The sequence below is a fragment of the Muntiacus reevesi genome, chromosome 2 (genome assembly GCF_963930625.1).
Source record: "Muntiacus reevesi chromosome 2, mMunRee1.1, whole genome shotgun sequence".
Classification (NCBI taxonomy): domain Eukaryota; kingdom Metazoa; phylum Chordata; class Mammalia; order Artiodactyla; family Cervidae; genus Muntiacus; species Muntiacus reevesi.
Window position 1 is genome coordinate 14049888 of NC_089250.1, and position 24397 is coordinate 14074284.

The following is a 24397-nucleotide window of genomic DNA, read 5'->3' on the forward strand; positions in this document are numbered from 1 at the left end:
AGAAGGAGATGGCACCCCTTCCAGTATTCTTGCCTGGAGAATCCCAGGGACGGAGGAGCCTGGTGGGCTGCCGTCTATGGGGTCGCTCAGAGTCGGACACGACTGAAGCGACTTAGCAGCAGCAGGAAGGACATGCTTGCACCCAAGGATCCGTAAGTACACTTCATCACCTTACCTGAAATAGTATTTGTGTTTGTGGATAGATACATTGAATTTTCAGAGATTCTGATGCGTCTGATGTTTTTTTCTTTCAGTAAAATGGTAACTATAAAAAATAGATACTGTATCAATGGTCACAAGGGAGAGAGGACTTGATAGCTATCTGTGTGTGTGGCATGCCATACAATAGAACTGGCTTAAAGTTTTAATCTTAAATAAATCTCATTACTTATAGTCAAATAGTAAAGCTATAGCAACACTGTTGGTCTAATAGCCTATGTTTCTGTTCAAAGTACATATAAATCATATTCACATTAATTAAAAAATCTGACTAATACTCATTATGATACTCTTCTGACCTAGATTATGACTTGAATTTACATTAATTTGCACGTTAACTGTGTAAATGGAAAAAATCAGTCATCAGCTTGAACTGCACTGGCTTACTTTATATTGGTATTCTGAAAAAAATGCCTGCACATGCTAGCTTCTTCACTTATTTTGAATTACATAGTCTTTAAAATTCATCCTGATATTAATATACTTATTATTTTTATGTCACTTTAAGAATGCTTTATTCTTTAATATGTATATTCTTACTCCATATGGAGTTAAGCACATCTATTTTGTAATTCTAGCTTAGTTTTTGTGTTACAATAGCTAAGATGGATAACAGTTTTCATTTGCAAAGCTCATAGTGCCTATTTCCAGAATCTAATTATATATATATATATATAATGCATATATACATACACACATATATACATATGCATACATGTATGTATGTATATGCTACATAGGTATACAAGTATAACATGTATAGGTGGTTTTCCTACCTGAACACTGTTATCACAAATAACTTAGCAACCTAGTGTAGGTGGAGATAATTTTAATTATAATTTGTCACAAAAAAATGTAAGGGTCACACTGAGAAAATTTTGGTAGTATAATGCAATATGTACTACTAAAACGTATTAAAGAAAAAAGAAGCAACCTATTACTCTAATTAAAAACTTTAATTCTTACATTGTTACAGACTCATAGGAAGTAGATTAATTCCAATAAGTCTATCAAATTCTCTGCGTATATGGTCATACTCTGCCTTTAACAATTAATAACGTATAACTAAAGAAAAATATCATCTTTGGTCTAAGGCAATGGTAGGCAATATCAAAAGAAACCAAAAGAAATTATGTATTAATTTTCTGCAGTACAATGAAGAATAAATATGATACTGTTAACAAATTTTTTTTTCCCTAAGATCATAGAGTACTTTTAAGCAGAAGTTAATTATGACTGCAGCATAACACCACCCCTGGAGGCAATATACTTCTTGGGATCAGGGTAAATATCCAGTGCACACAAAGTAATTTAAAATACAAATAGTATTATCATTAAATAGTAGTTATGCATCGGTAGAAAGGGTATTATGGGAGTAGTTTAGAAAACTAAATTAAATGATTTCTCTTACAAGACACATCTTCTATTTACACAATATTTTTCTTAGAGAAGTTCAAACATTTTAGACCTAACAAAACTCTTCACATAGTATCCTTAGGGTCAAAGTATGTATTAGTGCCTCCTATTTTATGGAGAAAGGAAATTAGTCTCAGCTTCAGGTCACTGACTAACAAATCCTTTGGTACAACAGAGCAACCTCTGGTCTATTCTCCACTGGGTAGCCTTAAGTTTGTAATTCTATTGAGGCCTAAGTTTAAATTCTACCCACAAAACAGATCTCAGAGAGGTTCCATTCTTGGTATTTTACTAGACATACTAGTAGCTTTAAGTGAGACATTAGTCCTTATCTTTGTGTGACTCACCAAGAATAGAGAAGAAGGGTCTTCATGAGCCTGGTGTGGCTACTTTGAGAGGGGATCCCTCTGGTAGTTTATTGTAGAAAAGAGAGATTCAACTTCTGGTAAGGGCAGAGATTCAACTTCTGGACAGGGAAGCCTGGCGTGCTGCAGTCCATGGGGTTGCAAAAAGTCGGACATGACTGAGCGACTGAATTGAACAAAATTGGACAAAATAACTTGTATCTCAGTAATCTATTTATGGATATTTCACAGACAACTATAAATTCTAGGGAAAGTATTAAAATCAGTTATTTGGAGGCACAAGAGAATGACCAAATTGCACATAGACGATAGACACTTGAAGGAAAGAAAATGCCCTGAGAAAGATGTTACGTTATGCCCTTTCCACCTTAGAGTACTCTTGGATCTTAACTGGGTAACCAAACTCAGACAGCTGCATTCTTATGGATGGGGATCTAAGAGCAGAATTCAGGGCTGACAAAGTACTTGAAGTTGTGTGTGTGTGTGAGACAGAGAGAGATTGGGGGAAATGGAAATGGGAGACGTGGAAAAGAGGGAGACGCAGAGAACCGTCTATGAACCAAACCTTCATATAAGCTACTGACTGAGTTGTGCACACATGTGGGAAAGTGCAAGACCAACAGAAAATAAAGGCTGAAAATGAGAGTGAAAGCGACTCTGCGACCCCATGGACTGTACCCTGTCAAGCTCCTCCGTCCGTGGCCTTCTCCAGGCTAGAATACTGAAGTGAGTGGCCGTTCCCTTCACCAGGGGATCTTCCCAACCAGGGATCGAACCCAGGTCTCCTGCATTGCGGGCTGATTCTTTACCATCTGAGTCACCAGGGAAGCCCAAAATAAAAGCGGAAAAGTCTCAAAACCTGAGCAGTGATTTTAGCTGCTGCCCAAAACAGGCGAAATAGAGGTTGGAGCTTGAGTACAAACATATGATCTGCCTGCTAGAATAAAAATCAGCATTTTTAAAAGAAGGAAAACAGAATCCGAGTTCTCTACAATAGTCACAATATTCAGTATATGATAAAATTTTTTAGACGTGCAAATAAATAAGCAAAAGTGACCTGAATCAGGAAATACATAGTCAATAGAAACAGACACCAAGATGAGACAAATGTTGAAATTATAAGTACTCAGTAGGCACTAAGAATATTTTCAGAGTATTAAACAATATAGCAATGATGGAACAAATGGGGAATCTCAACAGAGAACTGTAAATGCTATTTTAAGTTAAAAAATAATATGAGAGATAAAGAGGGACATTTCATAACAATAAGACAATCATTTTTACCATAATAATTGTAGGTACAGAAGTCACATTTTCAATCACCTTAACCTAAATGAAATTTATCAAACACTTATCCAAACAGCTGGAGAATACACATCTTTTCTGATGCAGATGAAATGTTCAACAATTTTGACAACTTCATTGATATGATATGATATGATCAACATATCATATGTTGATATGAACATATGATAGGCCATGACACAAACAACAATAAATTTCCAAAGAGTGAATTCTTACAGATAATGTTATCTGACTGCAATAAGAAAGTAACAATAGATATATCTATATGATATTCAAATATTTGTAAAGTGAATAACATACATCTAAATAATGCTTGAGTTAAAAAAGCATTTACAAGTGAAATTTTAAAATGTTTTGAAATGAACGATGATGAAATAGACTGTATCAAAGTATAGAATGTGACTTGAGAGGTGTGCACATTCTACACATTTTGGTATAGTCTATTTTATAGAAAGAAGAGAATAAGACAATCATTTCCAGCTCATTTTCTTATGTTATCATAACCTTTTTAATAAAACCTGATTAAAATATTATAAGAAGTAATAAAATTACAGACTCTTACAAATACAGTTTTAAAACTTCTTAATAAATGATTTGAAAATCTAATCCAGCAATACTAAAAACAAACAAACAAAAAAATGAACATACAGCTAGGTTAGGTTTATCCTAAGAATGTAAATTCCTTAAAATATTCATAAATCAATCCCATTTATCATAAATACAGGGTGAAGAAAAAAATAGGGTCATTTCAGTAAGATTAAAGAGCATTTGACAAAATTCAATATCTATCCACAAACTCTTAAGTAGATTGTGGCTTTATTTATTTTTTAAATTTTAGTTTTACTTTACATATTTGAGGCTGTGCAGTTAGTATATATATACTATGAACTGTTAAATGTTCCTGGTGGATGTAATTGTTAGCATACTCATGATCATGACTATGAAGGACTTCTTCATCTCTAGTATGCTTTGTCCCCCAATCTAGTTAGTCTGATATTACTACAGCTATGCCGGATTCCTTTTGATTTTTGTTTTCATTGTATGTCTTTTTATCCTTTAGTTTTAACATTTGTGCATTCTGATAATTTAGATTTATCTCTCATAAGTAGCAGACAGTTGATTTTAAAATCTAGTTTGACATTCTTTGCCATGTCATTATACTAATTACATACATATTTAACTTTATATCTGCTATATTCTCATTTTCTATTTTCCTCATCCTTTGCTTTTCCTTTCTCATAAGCTTTCTTGCCTTCATTCTATTAATTATTTTGTTATCCTCCCTTTCCACCTAATAATTAATTACTTTAATCTGTTTTCATAAATGTATTAGTGGATATCCCAGAGATTGAAAAGTGCATTCTTAATCTATTAAAGGCCAACGTAAGTTTGTATTTTTACTAATTTTCCTATATTGCAAGAATATTAAAACTTCTATTAGTGCCCTCTTGTTTCTGCTTAGGTTTTCATACAGTTTACTTTTTATGTACATATTTTAAACTCTATAATGCACTACAATTATACCATTTTTAGATCATTACTATTTCTTAGCTTTACTTACATACTTACATCACATGTTATTCATTCCTCTCAGTAGCTCTATACTTCCTTACCTAGCTGTTTTTCTTTTTACCTAGAGAATTGTTTTTGGCATTTCCTTTCTTTAATGTGGGTTTGCTGGTGACCAACTCTCTGCTTTTCTTTTGTGTGAAAATGTCTATATTTCGCCTTTAGTTTTAGCAAGACAACTTTGCTAGATATAGAATTCTAAGATGGTCACTGTATTTTCCCTGCATTTAAAAAAGATCTTTCCATTGTTTTCTGTCTTTCATTAATTTGGTTGAAAAGCAGACCTCATTCAAAGTAAAACCAAAGACTGTGGGTTTCTTTGTTGTTGTTTTTTTGTTTTGTTTTGGTACACGACAAAATTTGTGGGATCTCAGTCAGGGCCTGTGGAAGTAAGGGTGTGGAGTCTTAACCCCTTGATCATCAGGGAATTTCCTAAATATTATTTTTTGACTGCTTTTATTTAATGTGTGCTACATGTTGCTATGATGTGCCTAAATGTACTTTTCTTTAAACCTGCTTCATGTATACTGACTTTCAAGACTGTGTCTCAAAATATTTTGTTGGTTTAGGAAAATTAATTGTAATCACTTCAAATGTTTTCCCATTCATTTTCTTTCTCCTTTCCTTTTATGAGGCCAGTTGTGCATATAATAGGCCTTTTATTATATCCCATTTTTTAATGTTTTTACTTATTTTGGGGGATATTTTCCTTACCATGTTTCAACCTGAATATATGAATACATACATATATGTATATATACACACACACTTTTTTTTTTTAAACAAATCAGTCTTTTTATTTAGGTTAATTCCCATTACTGATTTTTCAGTTCTAGAATTTCCTTTGCTTATTTTCAATAGTTAATGAAATTCTCCATTTTATCACTTAAGTTCTTAAACCTATTAACCCTTGTCATTTCACTGTCTGCATCTGATAACTCTATTATCTGGATTCCTACATGTTTGTTTCTTTTGCCTCTTATCTCTGCTTTCATTCAGGTATTGTTTTCTCTCATACCCGGTTATTTTTACATGAATATTGGATATTTCATATTAAAAATTTTAGAGAGAATGTAAGCCCTCAGATTACATTACTTCTCTTAGAAAGGATTTACTTTTACTTTGTTTATGGAGTCACACTACAGGCACTAGCAATCCCAAATCAATTTAGGATATTAGATATTAAGACGATTCAAAGATGGTCTTCAATCTTTCTAAGCACTGTTCTCCTCCTATTTTAAGCATGTCACAGTCCCACAAAACCCCACAGTGTTTATGGCAGCCACACGTGGGTTAGACACTGAGCCTGCACACACTTCCTCTTTGCGGTAGTGGAATGACAGCTTTTATTCCCCCAGTAATGAGATGGTCAGAATCTCTTTTCAGCCTCCACAGACTCTCTGTCACATTGGAATAATTTCTCAACCTATTAGCCCTTGTTTGGGGACAGAAAATGTCTTGAAATAGCAACAAGGAAGATGGTCACCATCTTCTGGAATCTTGAACACTAAGTCTTCATTTCCTTGGCAGCTCTCCAGTAACTTTGAAGACATTTTATATCAAATCTCCCCTCGACCCTCCCACACCTGTTTTTCTGACAGTTCTGGAGGGAGGCAGTTGATCTTCCACTGCCAGACACAGAAAATCACCTGAAGCTATTGGTTCTTCCATCAGAGCTGTCAATTTATGTCTCTACTCAAAAATCAGAAGTCTTCTGATTCTGCTACAGACAATTCTTCAACTATAACCATACCAACCTCTGTTTGATATTGTAAAATTCTTTGAAATGCCAAGAAGTTAGTACATATCTTAGTACACAGGAACTTCCTTCTTCTTATTTCTCAACCCAAGAAGCTTGAGTCATCCTTGACTCATCTTTTTTTTACTTACAGCCCACCTTTAATTTATCAATACATTCTTTGAGCCTGTCTTTAAATATATTCAAATTCTTACCACTCCTGACTACCTCTGCTCCTGTCACCCTGATCTAAGCCACAATTAACCCTTGCTTAGATTTTTTGGTAACAATTCCATCACTGGTTTGCTGGCTTCTGCTCTTTGCCGTGACATCTAGCCTCACCTCAGCAGTCAGAATGATCCTGTTAGAATTAAAGTTATTCATGCCACTGATTTACTAACACCATCCAATGACTTCATATTTCACTCAAAGTCAAAGGCAAAATCATTTTAATCATCTACCCAGCTTTTCCCAATGTATACTTTTTACCACCCCTTACCTTCCTGAGTGAACATGTGCATGCTCAGTGTTTGCAATCCTGAATTTGTCTACTAATTGCTCTCTAGTTATCTAATCCTTCTTACCAGATATTCCTCCACAAAGACATTAGTACGTGTTTTTCTCCCTTCCTGGGCAAGTTTTCCTTCAGGTATCTGTATGGCTTATTCCCCTACTATTTTACCTCTTCATTCAATATTTACCACTCAATGAGCATAATTCAGAGGAGAAAGACATCAAATAACCAGTACAGGAATACATGCTTAAACTTGTTGTAGTTCAGTTGCTAAGTATGCATTTGACTCTTTGCAAGCTTGTGGACTGTACCCTGCCAGGTTCTTCTATCCATGGGATTTCTCAGGCAAAAATACTGGAGTAGGTGGCCATTCCCTTCTCTAGGGGATCTTCTGGACCAAGGGATGGAACCCAAGGCTTCTGCTTGGCAGGCATATTCTTTCCCACTGAGTCACCTGGAAAACCCCATGCTTAAATTTAATTTTCTGCAAAGTCAAACTACCAAAAGAACCAAATAGCTTTTGTATGTGAATAGATAGATAGATGGATAGATAGGTAGGTAGAGATGGATATTAAGATTCATAATATCAATGAATCTCTTATATATGGCTAATTGGAATGAAAATTTATCACTCTGAAAACAAGTTTGACAATATCTAGTAAAATGAATATGTAAATATAAAATGTATAAATTCTTTACCAGCTTTATAACCTGAACAACTACTGGCATATATACACAATGAGACAGGTGCTGTGATGTTTACAAAAGCATTGTTTGTAATCAAGAAAAAACTATATAAAATTATCAAATTATATCAACAGGGAATGAGATTAAAAAAACACTGTGGTATAATCTCACAATGTAATAAAACAGCTGAAATTAATGGACTATGTATACATTAATCAACATGTATATACCTCCAGAATATTATATGTTTATAAAGCAAGTTATGAAAACATCCCTGTAACATGGCCTTCTTTGTGTCAAGTTGAAAAGCAAACCAAAATACTATATATAATGTATGCATGCATATGAACCAAAAGTATAAGATTGTAGACAGAAACAACAAACATCAACTTCAATATTACTGTTATATCTGAGATAGAGAAAATAGGATGGATGAGAATGCTCAACTTGGATCTTTTCCTATTTGAGTTCTTAAAGAATAAAAGAAAGTGACAAAATACAGTAAAAAAATTTCTATTTTTTTAAATGGTAAAAATATTTTTACTCTAATTATTGAAGGGGAAAACATTTTATAAAAAATAATAATAGTGAATACCTATTCACTAATGTTTACTCTGTATTCAGGCACAGTAAACTTTAAACAAATCCATCATCACAAATGAACCCCCTTGTATCACCTCTCTGTAGTCACACCCCTGTCTCCTCTCTCCATTTCTCTCCCCAGCAACTCCTGGCCTGTCCTCCATCTCTATAGTTCTGCCATTTGAGAATGTTACATAAATGGAATCATATAATACGTACATTTGGAGATTGACTTTTTTTTCCACATAGCATAATTGCCTTGAGATCTATCAGGCTGTTGCTTGAATCAATAGTTTATTCCTTTTACTGTTGAATAATGTTCCTTTGTATGGATGTATCAGAATTTATTCAGTCTTTGAAAATAGAGGTTCTACGGACCATAAAGAAAGCTGAGTGCCGAAGAATTGATGCTTTTGAACTGTGGTATTGAAGACTCTTAAGAGTTCCTTAGACTGAAAGGAGATCCAACCAGTCCTTCGTAAAGGAAATCAATCCTGAATACTCATTGGAAAGACTAATGCTGAAGCTGAAACTCCAATACTTTGGCCACCTGATGCAAAGAACTGACTCACTGGAAAAGACCCTGATGCTGGGAAAGATGGAAGGCAGGAGGAGAAGGGGATGACAGAGGATGAGATGGTTGGATGGCATTACCAACTAGATGAACATGAATTTGAGCAAGCTCCAGGAGTTGATGATGAACAGGGACATTTTTTCAAATATACTTTATATTTGGATGATATGAGCTTGGGTGTGTGCTAGTACCTACTACTTAACAGTTTTCTATATAATATATTTAATATTTTTAAAAAATGGAACAAAGTGGTATATACACCCTTTCCTTTCATATATGTGCAAAATGAAAATATTTCAGTAGCTTGTCTGCAACACAAAATAAAACAAGAATGCTCAACTTGAAATACTTCATGTAGTTTTTTATGAGTTATTTTTTAATATTCCAGATACACCAATTTTTCTGACGTATCAAAATCAAGTATCTTTGAGTTTATTAACTAGGAAAAGGTAAAACTGGATGAATTTACTCAAGCACTTAGAGTATACGCATGTGATCAGAGGCCTAGTTAAGTTATAAGACATTATACTTGGGAAGGGAGATGATCCAGTCTATTTTTTTCCAGCTGAAAAAGATCTACAATCCCTAAATACATTAAAAATTTAATTTATACTTTGGGATCAGTTCCCCATTTAACAAGTTAACCTCTCTTTCATTAGGGATAGTTGAAAGCTAGACATAATTAAAGATTATACTCAGAAAGAAATGGAGAGCTGTGACTTAACCATCCTCCATGGATTTTTACTGGAAAAATTTTTTTCTTCTCATACAAGAACTGTCCACAAAGATATTCTAAGATAATATTGCATTTGGTATGATCAAAGTGTATTCCTTTGAAAGAAATAAGAAAGGATTAAGTTGCCTAAATAAACTTAAAAATTTCACATGCATCTTAATAGAGAGAGATCTCCTTCCACTGAGATTTTTCTAAAATGTGATTTTCCAGATGTGTCTAAGATATACTGCAAGTTAATGCAATATATTTTCATAATAAAGAGAATAAAGGAAGCTTAAATGTTATCTAGTACATACATTAATATTTTTAGGTGAAGGATCTAAGATCTAAAAAAGCTGAAAGTCTAGGATTTCATAAGAGGCCATGATAAGACGGAGAGCTGCAGAGGCTGATTCTCTCTTGGTCTACCCTTTTTGCTAGCTGGTTGCTTTGATTAATAAATCCAGGAGTTTTTAACTTCAGATATCTTTATTCTGTATCCCTTCACTGCTTCTAAAACTTCAAAAATTTTAAGATCCTAGACTTCTTTATTGACAAACTATCCATCTACCTTTAGAATTTTAATGTGTCTAGATTAAAAAAAAACACAATGTGTACTATGAGAATACAGACATAATCTCTCCTTTAATCTTTTTTTTTTTTTGAGTGTTTGCTTTACCTTTTCATTTTTTCCTTGAGAGATATTTCATCATTATAATATCAAAAGACATTCTACATGCAATAAAAGTATGACTGAATATATGTATTTATGCACCTATAAAGTACACTTGCTTGAGGTTTTCAAAGATGAGATAGTACTTCTTGGGATTTGGGTATAGAATATTCTAGCATTAAAATGTTTTAATGTGCTTCTTATACATGCAAATTGCACTTTTACTACTCTTAACTGCTCTCTACTGTTTCTGATACTTGTTATTATGTAAGTATTAAGTTTGGAAATTCCCCAGCCTTTATTTCGGGGTAGTCTTCTGACATCAAGTGGCTGAGGCCTTCCCCATTGGCCAGGAAACTGAGCAAAGTGCATTGCATTTTTCTAGAATAGAATGGTCATCTCTATTTTAAAATGGTAACCTGTAAAAGCTAAAATTCATCTACCTCTGCTAATTATTTTTGGAAAAATAAAATGTGGTGCTATCATCTAGGTTTGCTTCTGTACTCCTCTGTAGAAGTTATTAAAACTTAACCATCAAAGACTTATGCATAGTTTAATACAAATTTGTGTATGCACAATTCTAATGTGGCCTCATATTTCTGAAATGTTTGGCTTTTAATTTAAAAAACAACAACTTATACTTGTTACTTTTTTGGTAAGTTTTGTGTTGGAGGATAATCACTTTACAATATTGTCCTGGCTTCTGAAATACATCAACTTGAATCAGCCACATGTATCCATACATTCCCCGCCCTCTTGAACCTCTCTGCAGTCTCCCACCCCATGCCTCCCTCCTAGGTTGTCACAGAGCATGGGTTGAGATTCCTGTGCCGCACAGCAAATTCCTACTGGCTCTCTGTTTTACATATGGTAATGTATATGTTTCCATGTTACTCTCTCAGTTGGTCTCACCCCTTCTTTCCCTGTGTCCACAAATGTGTATTCTATGTCTGCGTCTCCATTGCTGCTCTGCAAATAGGTTCATCAGTTAGATGTTATTTTTAATTTCTTTGCCATTATCATTATAAATTTTCCCTAGAATACACATTCCTTTAGGAATCTATATGCAAATTGTCACATCTGAATCACACCATGAGCCCTGCTCTGGGTAGCAGCTATTAATATTACACTCAAAGTAAATAGGCTGATAGTTACTGAGCTCTAAAGAGCTTGCACAACCTAAATCTTCAGGCAGCAAATCTTTTCTGACACAAACGCCACCGCCCTATGGCCTGGGTATAACAAGCAAAGTAAATTATGCCAATGAAAATGTTTTTAATATCCACTATTAAAGGGACAGAAGAAAATGGTCTTGTTAGGTAGTTAGAATAGGAAAAAGGAGTCCAGAACAGAATGGCAGTGGCCCGAAGCCAAGTAAGGGGAAAAGCCCATGAAAATAAAACAAAGGAAGGTCCAAGGACCAGAGTGAGGACCTCAGGTAGAACAAACAGCACTCCTGGCTAACCCAATTTACATAGGGCAGGCCCGGGGAGAGGAAAATACAAAAAGAGGGGCCAGCGGGCCGGGGGTCTCTCTCCAGCGCCGGCACGTGCGAGTCCTCTCTCTCTCTTCTCTTCGCGTCTTTTGGGTCAGCATGACCTCACAACTAGAGGATATATTTTCCTTTGTTTTCTAAATAAAACTGAGCTGTAACATGGAGCTATAACACTGTCCGAGAGCTGTGACGTGCCGAGATCTTTAATGTCCATCGCTTCAAATTTTTGTTGTGACGAGACAGAGCTGAGGAAATAACACACTCCCCTGACAGTCTTATGAGATATGAATCCATCCATTAAGAAAACAAACTCATAAATTCCCTATATAAAGAATCACAAAAGAAAAGGAGAGAGTGTGTCAGGGAGGAAACCAATTCTGACCCCGTGATGGAACTGTTTCTTTGGCTTGCATTTTGTTGCCTTTGTTATTATAATCATGCAGAATGATTTGCCTCAGCTTCTACTTGAGGGTTAAACTAAAGTGGCTTTGTTCAGAACCCTGTCCACCTGTGGAGGACAGGAAGGGAGAAATTAACACATCCTCACCTGAGGCTTGCCATTTTAGATGTTTGCAAGATTAATGGCCTTTATACTTTGCTTCCTCACCTCCCCCCATCTCTGATCCATGAAAGAACCTGGCATCCAGACTCCCAATAAGACAGTTATTTTGAGGCATTAGTCTGACATCTTCTCCCTCTACAGGCTTCCAAATTAAAGTCTCTTCCCTGCCTCAACTCCTCGTCTCTCAGATTCATTGGCCTGTCATGTAACAAAAACACTACAATTGCAGTGGGACACAGTGCTTAACTAAATTTTAGAATTCTAAGATCCATGTGATGAGGGCATTTGATGACCAGTTAAATGCATAGAAGGGAAATCAAATAGATATTGAATGGATCATGGTGCATCAGAAAATACATATTCTTTTTAAATTGGATAAATGTGACATCTTACAATGTGTAAAGTGCACAGCATGTCACTTTGATACATAAATATATTATTATTAATAAAACATAATTGTTCTTGTACCAATATTTTTCACATTACATACTTATAGCATAATATTATTGCCTATATCCAAGATACTATACATTATATTTCTATGGCTTACTTAATACTTGTTACAAGTTTCTAGACTTATCTCTCCATCCCCATCCCCTGGTAATCACACTTTTACTTTCTGGGTTTTGGTGTGTTTTTTTTTGAGGTTTGACATTTTTCAATTTCATGTATTAGTGACATCATACAATGTTTGACTTATCTCAGATAGCAAAGCATGCTCAAGGACCATCCAAGTCACAAATGGAAGCATAATCTTCCTTCTCATGGCTGAGTAATATACATATTCTTCTTCTTCTGTATACATATACCACATCTTTTCAATTCATTAATCTGTTGATGGGCCACAGGGAAGAAAACATGAATTTAAATTTTGCTGTTACTTACTACTCACTTAGAATCGTCTACCATCTCTGAGTATCAGTTTTAGTGTTTGCGTGATGAAGATAAGGTCTACTCTATAAAAGAGTAAAAATGATTGAGATCCTGCTAGAGAAAGTCCCTAAAAAAATATCGTATAGTGTGTGTTGACAGATTTCAAGATGGGGAAGCTCCTATTTTATTAATAGTCATAAAGATTTGTTTTTCTGGGTTTCCCCAGTGACTCATTGGTAAAGAATCCACCTGCCAAAGACAGGGTTTGATCCCTGAGAACATCAGAGATACAGTTCCATCCCTGGATGGGAAAGATCACCTGGAGTAGGAAATGGTAACCCATTCCAGTTTTCTTGCTGGGAAAACCCATGTGTTTCAAAGAGTCAGAAACAAGTGAGCATGCATAAAAACTTCTTTGTCTATGTTATCAAGCATTTACATTGCACAAATTTATACATGAAAATGTAGTTTTTAAACTGGATTTTTTTGTTTTTCATATGTATTTGTATAAAATATAGACTGTTCTAACCTGATTCAGTGCCACCCCCTGCCTTGGGTGAATTGTAGATGTAGCCTAAACTAACTAACAAACACACTACTGAACTTCTCAGTAAGTTTTAAAATATGTAAGAGGGGTACAATCTGAAATAGGAATGCTTTTCATTTGCAAATGCCACACATTTGACAGAGAAGAAAAACTAAGGACTTCTAAATAATTTGCTTGAGTATCAAGAGCCAAACAGAAAATCTGGGGCTTGGTTTGTAATGTAAGTTACAAGTGGGGAATGACAAAAACAATTCATAGTAACCTTTTTATGTAAAATGGTATTGTCATTTTATGGCTACAACTTACGTCATGCCAACTGTTTGCCAAGAGCATTTCTTCATTTCACATATATTCACTTATTTATTTAATCTCAAACAACCTATGGGATAGGGAACACTGCAGACAATAGGGGTTCAGTAATTTGCTCTAGGTCATCAAGCTGTGAAGGACAGGGTTTGAAAGCAAGCAGTCTGACTCTATAGTTTCATTTCTACACTTGACAGTGTAGGGCAATATTTCTGGCTCCAAAATGATAGCACCTCACCGAGAGTGAAGGAAGGGGACCAATGGGATGCATCTAGAACTCAGGTTAAAAGAGACTCCCGGTAGGGCTCTAGCCCCCCAGGGCAAGTTCCAAGGGCGGGTAGGGAGCCCCACTGGAAGGATGAGAACACTGCTGGATAAATTGAAGGGGTGAAGATCAACCCCAGAGCTGTCTTTCCAGTGTCACCAGAAATTACCCCAAGATATCCCACATGGGTCCATCAGTTGAGCAGCTGATTGAGAGGCAGGGAAGAATACTGTAAACACAACCTTGGGGAATTCTGTTCAACCCAGCAGAATAAGGTTGGATGAGGAGGGTGCAGCATGTGGAAAGATGGGTTACCCAAACCAGGTAAGATGAGCTTTCCTTCCACTGCAGCCTTTGCCAAATCCTATTCACAATCTTGTCTGTTAGGTCCATGTACTTAGATGGTGAGTTGCAAGCATACATTCCTATTATTATCTTATTTTCTATATCGCAGCAATAAAGAGTAACGTGTTCAAGGGGAAAACTTAACAGGTGTCAAAATGAGACACTTTGCATCAAACACAAAACAGCTAATTACTTACTTCTAAACCTTCTGCTATTTCAAGAATAGGGGGAAAGTGACATACTCTGTGTATACGTGATTATCTGAACATGTGAAAAACTTGGGTCCTTGTTCTACTTAAAGCCCAGATGCAGACTGCTACTTATGAAATTTTAGTGTTTCATTTTCAATGTCTGGTATTTCAGAACAAGTTAGGGTACTGAGTACAGCAGACAAATTCAAAGGAGGACATTTTCTCTGTAAAGTTTATTGTTTCTCATGATATCTTAATAATATTAGCATTGACAAGCACTTCAATGTATGCTTAAAAGTAGAGACTATGAAAAAATTCTATTGCGGAGGTCTTAGCAGGGTCATTTCTATGAATATAAAACACAAAGGAATCATGTCTTTGGGCCACTCAACTTTAGCACCAGCTCCATCACTAACCTCACTTCAATTTTTGCCTAATGACAAGTGTGCGTACATTTAGTTGCTCAGTCACGTCCCATTCTTTGCGACACATTGGACTGTAGCCTGCCAGGCTTCTCTGTCCTTGGGGTTTTTCAGGCAAGAATACTGGGGTACGTTGCCGTTTCCTCCTCCAGGGGAATTTTTCTGACCCAGGGATCAAACCCACATCTCCTGTGTCTCCTGCATTACAGGCAGAATTTTTACCTGCTGGGCCATCAGGGAAGCCCATCAGCTATGTTCAGTGAATACAGAGCCATGGCAGCCTTGCCATGGTTGTGAGTGTATTTTATGTGAATTTTTTTATTGCCTTCTTCTCATCTTAGTCTCCCTTCAGCTCCATACATTTTAAAAGCATTCCTTGATTCTTCTGCCCCTTTCTATCCTGGATAAATTTTGGAACTACCTTGTAGTTCCTGAAAATAAACTGAGAATCAAGGTAGATGTAGTCCCCCCTTTAACAAATAGGCCATAACTACATACACATTTGTGTATATCATAGATATATCTTATCACTAGAACACCAGGGAAAGACTTCAAACCTTAACCACTAACATATTCTTCCCAATATGAATTTAACTGAAGGTTACATTTTCAACCAATCTTCTGTTTGTCTGTCCATACAAAGAAGGAAACAGAAGCAAAGCAATAATCTGAATGCTTCCAGCAACAAATTTTTGCTTAAAATGTCTATGGCATATTTTACTAAGATAGTAAAAGTGATTAAAAGGAATGGAACAGATATTGATTCCCTCACCAGTATAATTCTGTGTCTTTTTTATATGAAGTTACTTAGCTGTGAGCATTAAGGAATTCCTAACTGAACCATAAAAATGGAAAACTTCTCACAGCTTAAAACTGCTGAGTGATTTGAAATATTTAACGATATTAAAACTTTGTTGATGAGAGTAAGATACCAATATTATATACACACACAAATTTTTCTAAATCCAGACTCTTTTATAGGATGCCAGTATATGTCTTTAAAAGAAATAAGGGTAGAAAAGTAACTCTGGAGGCCTACTTTGCTTCTGAGCTATCAAAGGTAAGAAACTTTCAAGGAGATGCTTTGTATTACTGCTTTAAAAAAATTTTTTTAACTACAGCTACAGGTTTTAAAGGTTTCTTTGAAACAACTGAAGAGTGAACTTTAATTCATGTTTTTTAAACAAAGGTTATATGAGACTTACAGCAGTCTTACAAAAGAAGAATATCGGCAAGAATTGCACATTACACTCAGAGTGCAACTGACTTTCAAATTTCTCTACAGGTATTATTTCCCATGAATAGGAACAAAGAGCAAAAACAGTTAAAAAAGCATATTCAAATGTGTGCATAAAAAGGCATGGTAAATGAATACTGTTTAGTTTGCTGACATAATTACTTGAATGTAATTTTTATGAGTCGTAGAAATCTTGGCATTTTCACTGAACCAGATAATTAGACTCTGAATAGAACAGGGTCAGAATAATTAATACATCAAAACTAGATGAACTTTTTCTAATTATTTTTATTTAATCTCTATTATAATTATTGTTATACTCTGCTGAGCATGATTGCCTCATGTTCATAGACTTGAATGCAGTCTTATAGTTGCATCCTGGGACTTTGAGGAATATTAACAAACCGTGGCATGGAGAAATTAGAATGATGTAGTTTCATGATGGAATTCTAAATTGGAATTTCATATTTTTCTATATAGTTGCATAAAATTTGTTCCATAATCATAAAAAATATGAATTTTAAAACAAAAGTCTACTTTTCTTTCAAGTTATACTTCTCAAAAGTTCAAGAAAAATTATTTTCTCAGAGTTTTTTTTTTTTAAGGCATATCTTCAGCTATTCAAGTCATGTGAAATTTTCTGAAAGGGGATTACATTAAATTTTTCCTTACTTGAGAGTTTTTAGTATCATGATAAATCTTAATCATTAAAGCAAATGTATCAACAGGCAGTAAAGAACATTACCAATTATTATTAAAGACGCTGAAATCTGTGTTAGAAAGTAATGGTGTAACTTTCAGATGACAGCTGCCTACCTGTGCCAGACCTTTGATATACTCATGAAAACACAGAGAAATAAATTGTAGCAGTTGATGAAACCACAAATACTGATGAAATACATTTAAGTCTCCAAGATGAAAGGTTACATATTAGCCAGTTAATAAATGATTAGGAACTAACTTATGCCTGATTATATGAAATAAGAATGCTATTATACAGAAAGCAAGATCTTATCCATCAACATAACATCCAATAAAGACTTTAATTCAAGAAGCCAATGAAAAATTCTGTGATCACTCTTAACTCCTAGTTCTTATTCCAGAGTTGGTCAGGACTACTCTCCTAACCATGTCATTATCTGTCACTAGTCTACAGAAATCCACAACTTTCCCTTGTAGACGACTGGAAACCGATATAGCATTTCAAGGATCATTGCAAGGAAAAAGCAGAAATTAGTAGACTACTGCTAATGCCTGAGGATAATTCATTCTGAAAATATATAGAGTATTTACAATTAGCTAGGAACTAATTCATCTTCTAATGTTTAGAGTAAAGGGCAGGAGACACAGGATAATATTTTGCATAACTTTTGCATAACTAGGCTATTTAAAGGCTTGCTTGATCCTGGAATTTGCCTAGAGGAGATATGCATCACTGAAGAGAGCAGTAAACTGATTATGAGATTCTGGAAACAGAAAGAAAGTGATAGCCATAGAAGAGAACAATGTCCTTTGCAAACATCAACAGTGTTAGGCTTTACCTTATTCGAGGATAAAAACAACATTGACCTTAAGCTAATAAACACAGTTTTCCCTTAAGAAAACAGTATGTCATAAACATGTGAAATACATACAAAATGGGAAAAATAAGAGAACAGGGAGAATGTTGAATTCTAAATGTTGCTGGCAAGTATATAAAAAGAATATGGTAGAGAAAAAGATACTACATGAAAAAATTAAAGTTGGCTTCAGTTATAGTAAAGAACATAATTGCCTTTGTAGAAAATGCAATCACTAATAAAGATTACAGATATCTAGATATAAAGAAAAATATAATAATAACAGTAGAAACTATAGAAGAAAAAATGACAAAATAAATAATCAACAGCCATTGGGAATAAATTATAACAATTGAAGCTAAACAATCACTCATTAAGAGAACCCTTTTTAAGAGTTTGCAAAAATAAACAAAACAACAGGCATTACCTAAGTTTATGAGTCATTAGAGTTCATTAACCTGCCTCCCACCCCCCAACACACACACAAATGAAGTGACTTGGCAGAGTTTTTGAATTTAAAGAAAAAATTCACAAAAAGTAAAAATAAAGTCATACTGGTTTCAGGTTCTCCTTAATTCAGAGTGCCCAGAATGCAATGTAAAATGAGAACAAAGTTTTGAGAGTAAAAATATTGTGGCACAAGGATATTTTGACCAAGAACAAAATATTTAATATGTTGGGGTAACAGAACAGACATCTATGCTTAAATCTGCAGGATGCAGAACATAGACTGCTTACAGATACATCCCTGGAAACTTTTACCTAAAAATGCACAACAGGGTAATGATAAATGACATTTAAAAATTGAAGAATGGGATATTTGAATCTGAAATTACTGTGGTATATATTGATATTTAAGACATTTTTGCTCACCCCCCCCAAAAAAAAAGCTCACATTGAAAGAAATAAGAAGTTAGGTCTCTATATATGCTTACAACATAAGCAATACCATAATTTAAGTGACAATATAATTTTTATTCCCAGGAGGTATAAACTTTATGATCATGAATATATTATGAAATTTATATGAGCAGATGTAATAATTATCAAATAATTTTGAGATACATGGCTTCTTGGAAAACAGCCCTTAAATTGTATCCTTATCTTACACTCTAAGTTAGTATGAACTTAAAGTAAAGTAGGATGAGATAGTTGGATAGCATCACTGAGTCAGTGGACATGAGTTTGAGGAAACTCCAGGAAATTGTGAAGGACAGAGAAGCCTGACACGCTACAATCTGTGGGGTCACAGAGTTGGACACGACTTAAAGGTGAAAGAGGATTCAAGCTTATAAAATAAATATATTTTTAGGGAAGATAAAAATATAAATGATAATATTTCTAAGTAATCACAGAGATTTTAAACATAAACATAGCAAAATCCATAAAGTTAAATATTGAAAAATTCCTCAGAAGAAACTTATAAAAGTTTATCTTACCAGAATCAATGAGGAGATATGTGGTATTGGTTTCATTAATAAGACAATGTTATACCATAAATATTTTACCCAATGGCCCTGTATATATATGCCTAAACATGTAGTCATAGCATTAAAAAATAAGATGATACAATTTAACACACTTTACATAATAAATAGCTCTGTCTATTATAAACTTCATACAACCCAACATCATATTAAGAGATTTACTTTAATAATATGATTTGGCACCTGCAACAAACCTCTTGGGCAAGTGAAAGTGAAAGTCACTGTCACGTCCAAATCTTTGGGACCACATGGACTATACAGTGCATGGAATTCTCCAGGCCAGAATACTGGAGTGGGTAGCCTTTCCCTTCTCCAGGGGATCTTCCCAACCCAGGGATTGAACCCAGGTCTCCTGCATTGCAGGCAGATTCTTTACCAACTGAGATATCAGAGAAATCCCTTCAAGAATACTGGAGTGGGTTGCCGTGCCCTCCTCCAGGGGATCTTCCCAACCCAGGTCTCCTGCAATGCACATAGATTCTTTGCCATCTGAGCCACCGGGGAAGCCCAAGAATACTGGAGTGTGTAGCCTAGCTCTTCTCCAAGGGTTCTTCCCAACCCAGGGATTGAATCGGGTCTCCTGCATTACAGGCAGATTCTTCACCAGCTGAGCTACCAGGGAAGCCCTAGGTAAGTGCTATTCATTTTTCTACTGATGAATAAACTGAAACAAAAAGAACTTGTAGGATCTGAATCTAGATCTAATTACAAAATTAAGTGCTGAATCCATGGTATGCTGCTTTCTAAGCACCTCACATGCAATGTAAGAAAAAGTATTTTCTGTGTTATTCTTATCTGTAGCCCCTTGGTTTATCATAGCGCCTGCTTATAGTATGCACTCAAATAATTGTTGCATGCTCAATATATGTATATAAGACACTGTGTTAGAAACTAAGGAATATAACACTGAAAACAAATGAGTACCTTACCCCTGGAAGTTTCTCATTAGGGTTTGATAGAGCATAGAAATACGGGATATGAACACTACAGAACAGTATAGTCAACAATAAAACTACAAGGCAGATTTTTAAAAGTGCATTGCAGTACTCTAAAAGAAAGTACTATCTTAAAGGAAGAGAGAAAATGACTGAAATGAAATAAGCAGCCACCCCATTACAAACTTTGTTTTCAACGTGATTTGACTACTCAAACATACAATATGGCTTTCTTGAATGCTTTTCACACATAGAGGGCTAAAGTTAAGTATCCCTCCTCACCTAAGGTATAATGATTTAATAAAACTTTCCACTTAATTAATAAATGTTAGTCTAATCTATTTTAACTATACAATTAATGTTAAACAACAAGTTTGGTTGGAAAAGCGGTGATACATTCACTTTAAATTAAGGTAATCCAAAAGAATTGATGACCTAAGTGGTATCAATACAAAGGAAACACTAATAGGATCTTGAACTTATCCTTCTGTATATAAGGCTAAATATGACTAGTGTAGTATTTAGCTATAACATTATACTTAATCCTTGCAGATAAAGACTTAAGATGTGATCATATAAGAGGCTTAAATGTCTTAAGGTAAATAATAATATGTCTCAAGGTAAATAATAATAAATAATAGGAGGAAAATGCCATTCAAAAAAAACAGATTTAACCTACTTTTAATGCACTCAGGTTTTTATTAAAATGGATATCTCTCACACACCATAAACTCTTCTTTGGTTTTCCTTTCTATTCCTGTTACTTATCCCTATTTTATTGAAAACAATCTTGTTAATATGTTTACAATATTGAATCTGACATTGTCCATCTAAAAGTCATTGAACGGGGTCATTTCTGCTTAGAAAGAGGCATTTTTGTCTTTGTTATTATTTTTTTGGCATTTTAGTCTCATTTAGCTGACTTGTGCATAGGAATCAGATTGGAAAAAGAAATGAGGCACACATTGTGATATTTTATCCTAGTCACACAACACCCATATTTGCAACCGCTTTTCTGTTGCCAGTCCCTGACAGCTCATTCCATTGTCTCAGATGCTTCATGTGCTTCCTGGCATTTAGTGTTTTATCAGCGAGTATTAACTTACATGTGATAGAAGAAAATGGACTCAGGAACCTGGGCTCTCCACTTGCAGTTCTTTTTATTGGTGCTCCTGTCTGAATTGCTAACTATTCCTAAAATCATGACAGGATTTCTGTGAACCTCTTCCTGACCTTAGTTAAAAACAGTTTATTTTTGTCATTTGGAAGTCCATAGAAAAAGTGGACTTTTAGAAAAACTGGTTCAACACAGAGAATGAGGAAATAAGCTGAGAACAAATATTAACCCACGTGAAATAAGTATCAAGAAGGGAAAGTAAAAGCAGAGGCAAATTATGGAATCTGTGTATTTAATTGGATTGAAAATGTCCATTTGGCAATGCCCAGGGAACCATGAAGATTGGGAAAGTAGAAAATGGACTGAAGAACATCAATTCTTTACATGAACAGCTATTCCACAAAGGATTTTCCAAATATTAAATACTTTATAGCGTTTGCTTGACTTTATCACTTATATCAGAATTTGAACCCCTACTTTTATATATTTAATGTTAAAATACGTAAACATCCTGTAAAATAAAATTTTAGAATATAGCCTTCTGGAATGTGTAGCTACTATTTTCTGTTGTTAAAATAAAAGTTTTTCCCAAACATTATCTACAGCAATTACCTTATTCTGCTGATAAGCACTGCTGTTACAACACAAACCAAGCCCAGGATTAGAAGATTTGGTCAAATGCAAACTGCATTCATAATTTCTTTTTTCAGTAAACAAAATATATTTTTGCCTTACAAAATATTTAATCCCTAAAACCTATCTTTAATTTGAATGTCTGCCATATTTTCAGTAGTGACTTGGAAATATTGCAAAATGATCATAATTTTAATTTTAGTACCTTAGGAATGTCTCTAAAACCAAATAAATAATACATGTAAAGGATATAATACCAGATACTAGGTAACTTTCAATGAATATTAGGTTTCTTTCTCTTCTTCAGCATACATTGGAAAAAATGAAATATTTGTTACTTAAAGTTTAGTTGTTTGGAGCTATTTCATAGAACTATAAAACTTAAAGCAAACAATGACTTTGGTCTCTTTATCAAGTTCCTGTAACAAAGACAAGGAATTTAAGTGTAGTTTAGAGTCAGAAGTCTAAGAATGTTATTATATGACTAGAATCTACCTTATTTTACTTCCAATAAAAGTTTTTGGTTCATCTTTCATTTAATAAAAAAAACTGTCCTCTCGCCACCCTCTAACACCTGAGATAATCTGTTAATTGTCTGTCTATTAATTATTTATTTCTGGGAGTCATAATTTAAAGTTAATAATCTCATGATTACTTTTGTACTGAAGCACATATATTTACAATATATAGATTTGGTAAACAAACAAACAAACAAAAAACATTTTTTCACAGATGGACTAGCTTTCGAGATGTCTTGTTTGTTACCTAAAAATTTTTGTTGACCTCTGACAGAATTAAGCCTTTTAAAAAAACTGCCTCGTGTTTAAATATATGAGACACTTGAAGGATGTACTGATACACACCATCCTTGCTCAGGGACCATGTTAATCTTCTCTGCATCATCCCAGTTTTAGTATGCGTGCTCCTGAAGTAAGCACTGCATTTACTTCTAAGGCCTTTAGGACGTGATGAGATCTTTCTGCAGTGTCGTCCTTTGGAGGGAAGTTGGAGGCATGTGTGGACAAGTCTGAAACATTCCTTTTAGCTGTTAAATGTTTAATATTGTGCTCCTTAGATGACATATGAAATGTAACCAACATTCATCATTGTTCATTAATTGGCTTACACTCAGGACACAGGAAAATGCCATCCTGTGCAAAATTTAGAGATGTTTCATACAGCATCATCTCCCAGTCTCCAACATCAGATATAAAGCCACATAGTAAGACTGTCCTAGACATCTCCTGTCTGCTTGAACATCTGAATATATTTGTATACACACAAATTCAGCTAACTCTTTACGCTCTTTGCCTTTTAAAGCCTTACAAAGTATTCCAAAATTAGGAAGAAATTTTTGCCTGTACTGCTTCTACAGCACTGATATTTGCATCCATAAAGACATGGAGACATTCTTTTTATCTAAGAAATTGTAATGCTACTTCTCAGATTTAAGGTAAATAGGTATTAGTGCATAATCTGTCATGATTTTGCTTTCCATTTCTTATTCCTTAAAATTCTCACATAAAAGTCTTTGACTAGATTTTCCCTAAATAATTGAAGTTGAAACCTAAGACTCCAGAATAAAAAAATACAAAAACAGGAACACTAGAACATTATTCAAACTTCTTGATCAGTGAATTAATATAATATATGCAGTCATAAGAGACGGTCCTGGTCTCATAGAGGAATCATTTTAGCTTGAGTCCTTGAGTTATCTGTTTATGCACGAAAAATATATATATATTTACAACATTGCAAATATACTTTACTTCATGCAACAAAGTAGCCAGTAAACTTCAACTTTAAAATACATGGAAAATTAAAACATATTTCAAATAATTCAACTCCATTTCTATCTGGCTATGTCATGAAGAAGAAATAAGTTTTAAAAACTAGTGATTTCACACAGTGTGACTACTGAGAGCACCAATAAATTATCTGTATCACTTTAAAATACTACTGAATTTTGCCATAATTTTATATGGGAATGTTAACAGATTTGTGAAAAGAGAAATTCCTGTCTTTTCCTGGATTTTTAGAATTTCTTTTTGCAAATATACTTGATT

The 24397-nt window shown here is 34.5% G+C and overlaps 1 pseudogene; it reads right to left on the bottom strand.

Annotated features, from left to right (window-relative positions):
- Positions 1-23156: 23156 nt before the first annotated feature.
- Positions 23157-23269, bottom strand: LOC136162172 (U6 spliceosomal RNA; annotated as a pseudogene).
- Positions 23270-24397: the final 1128 nt, after the last annotated feature.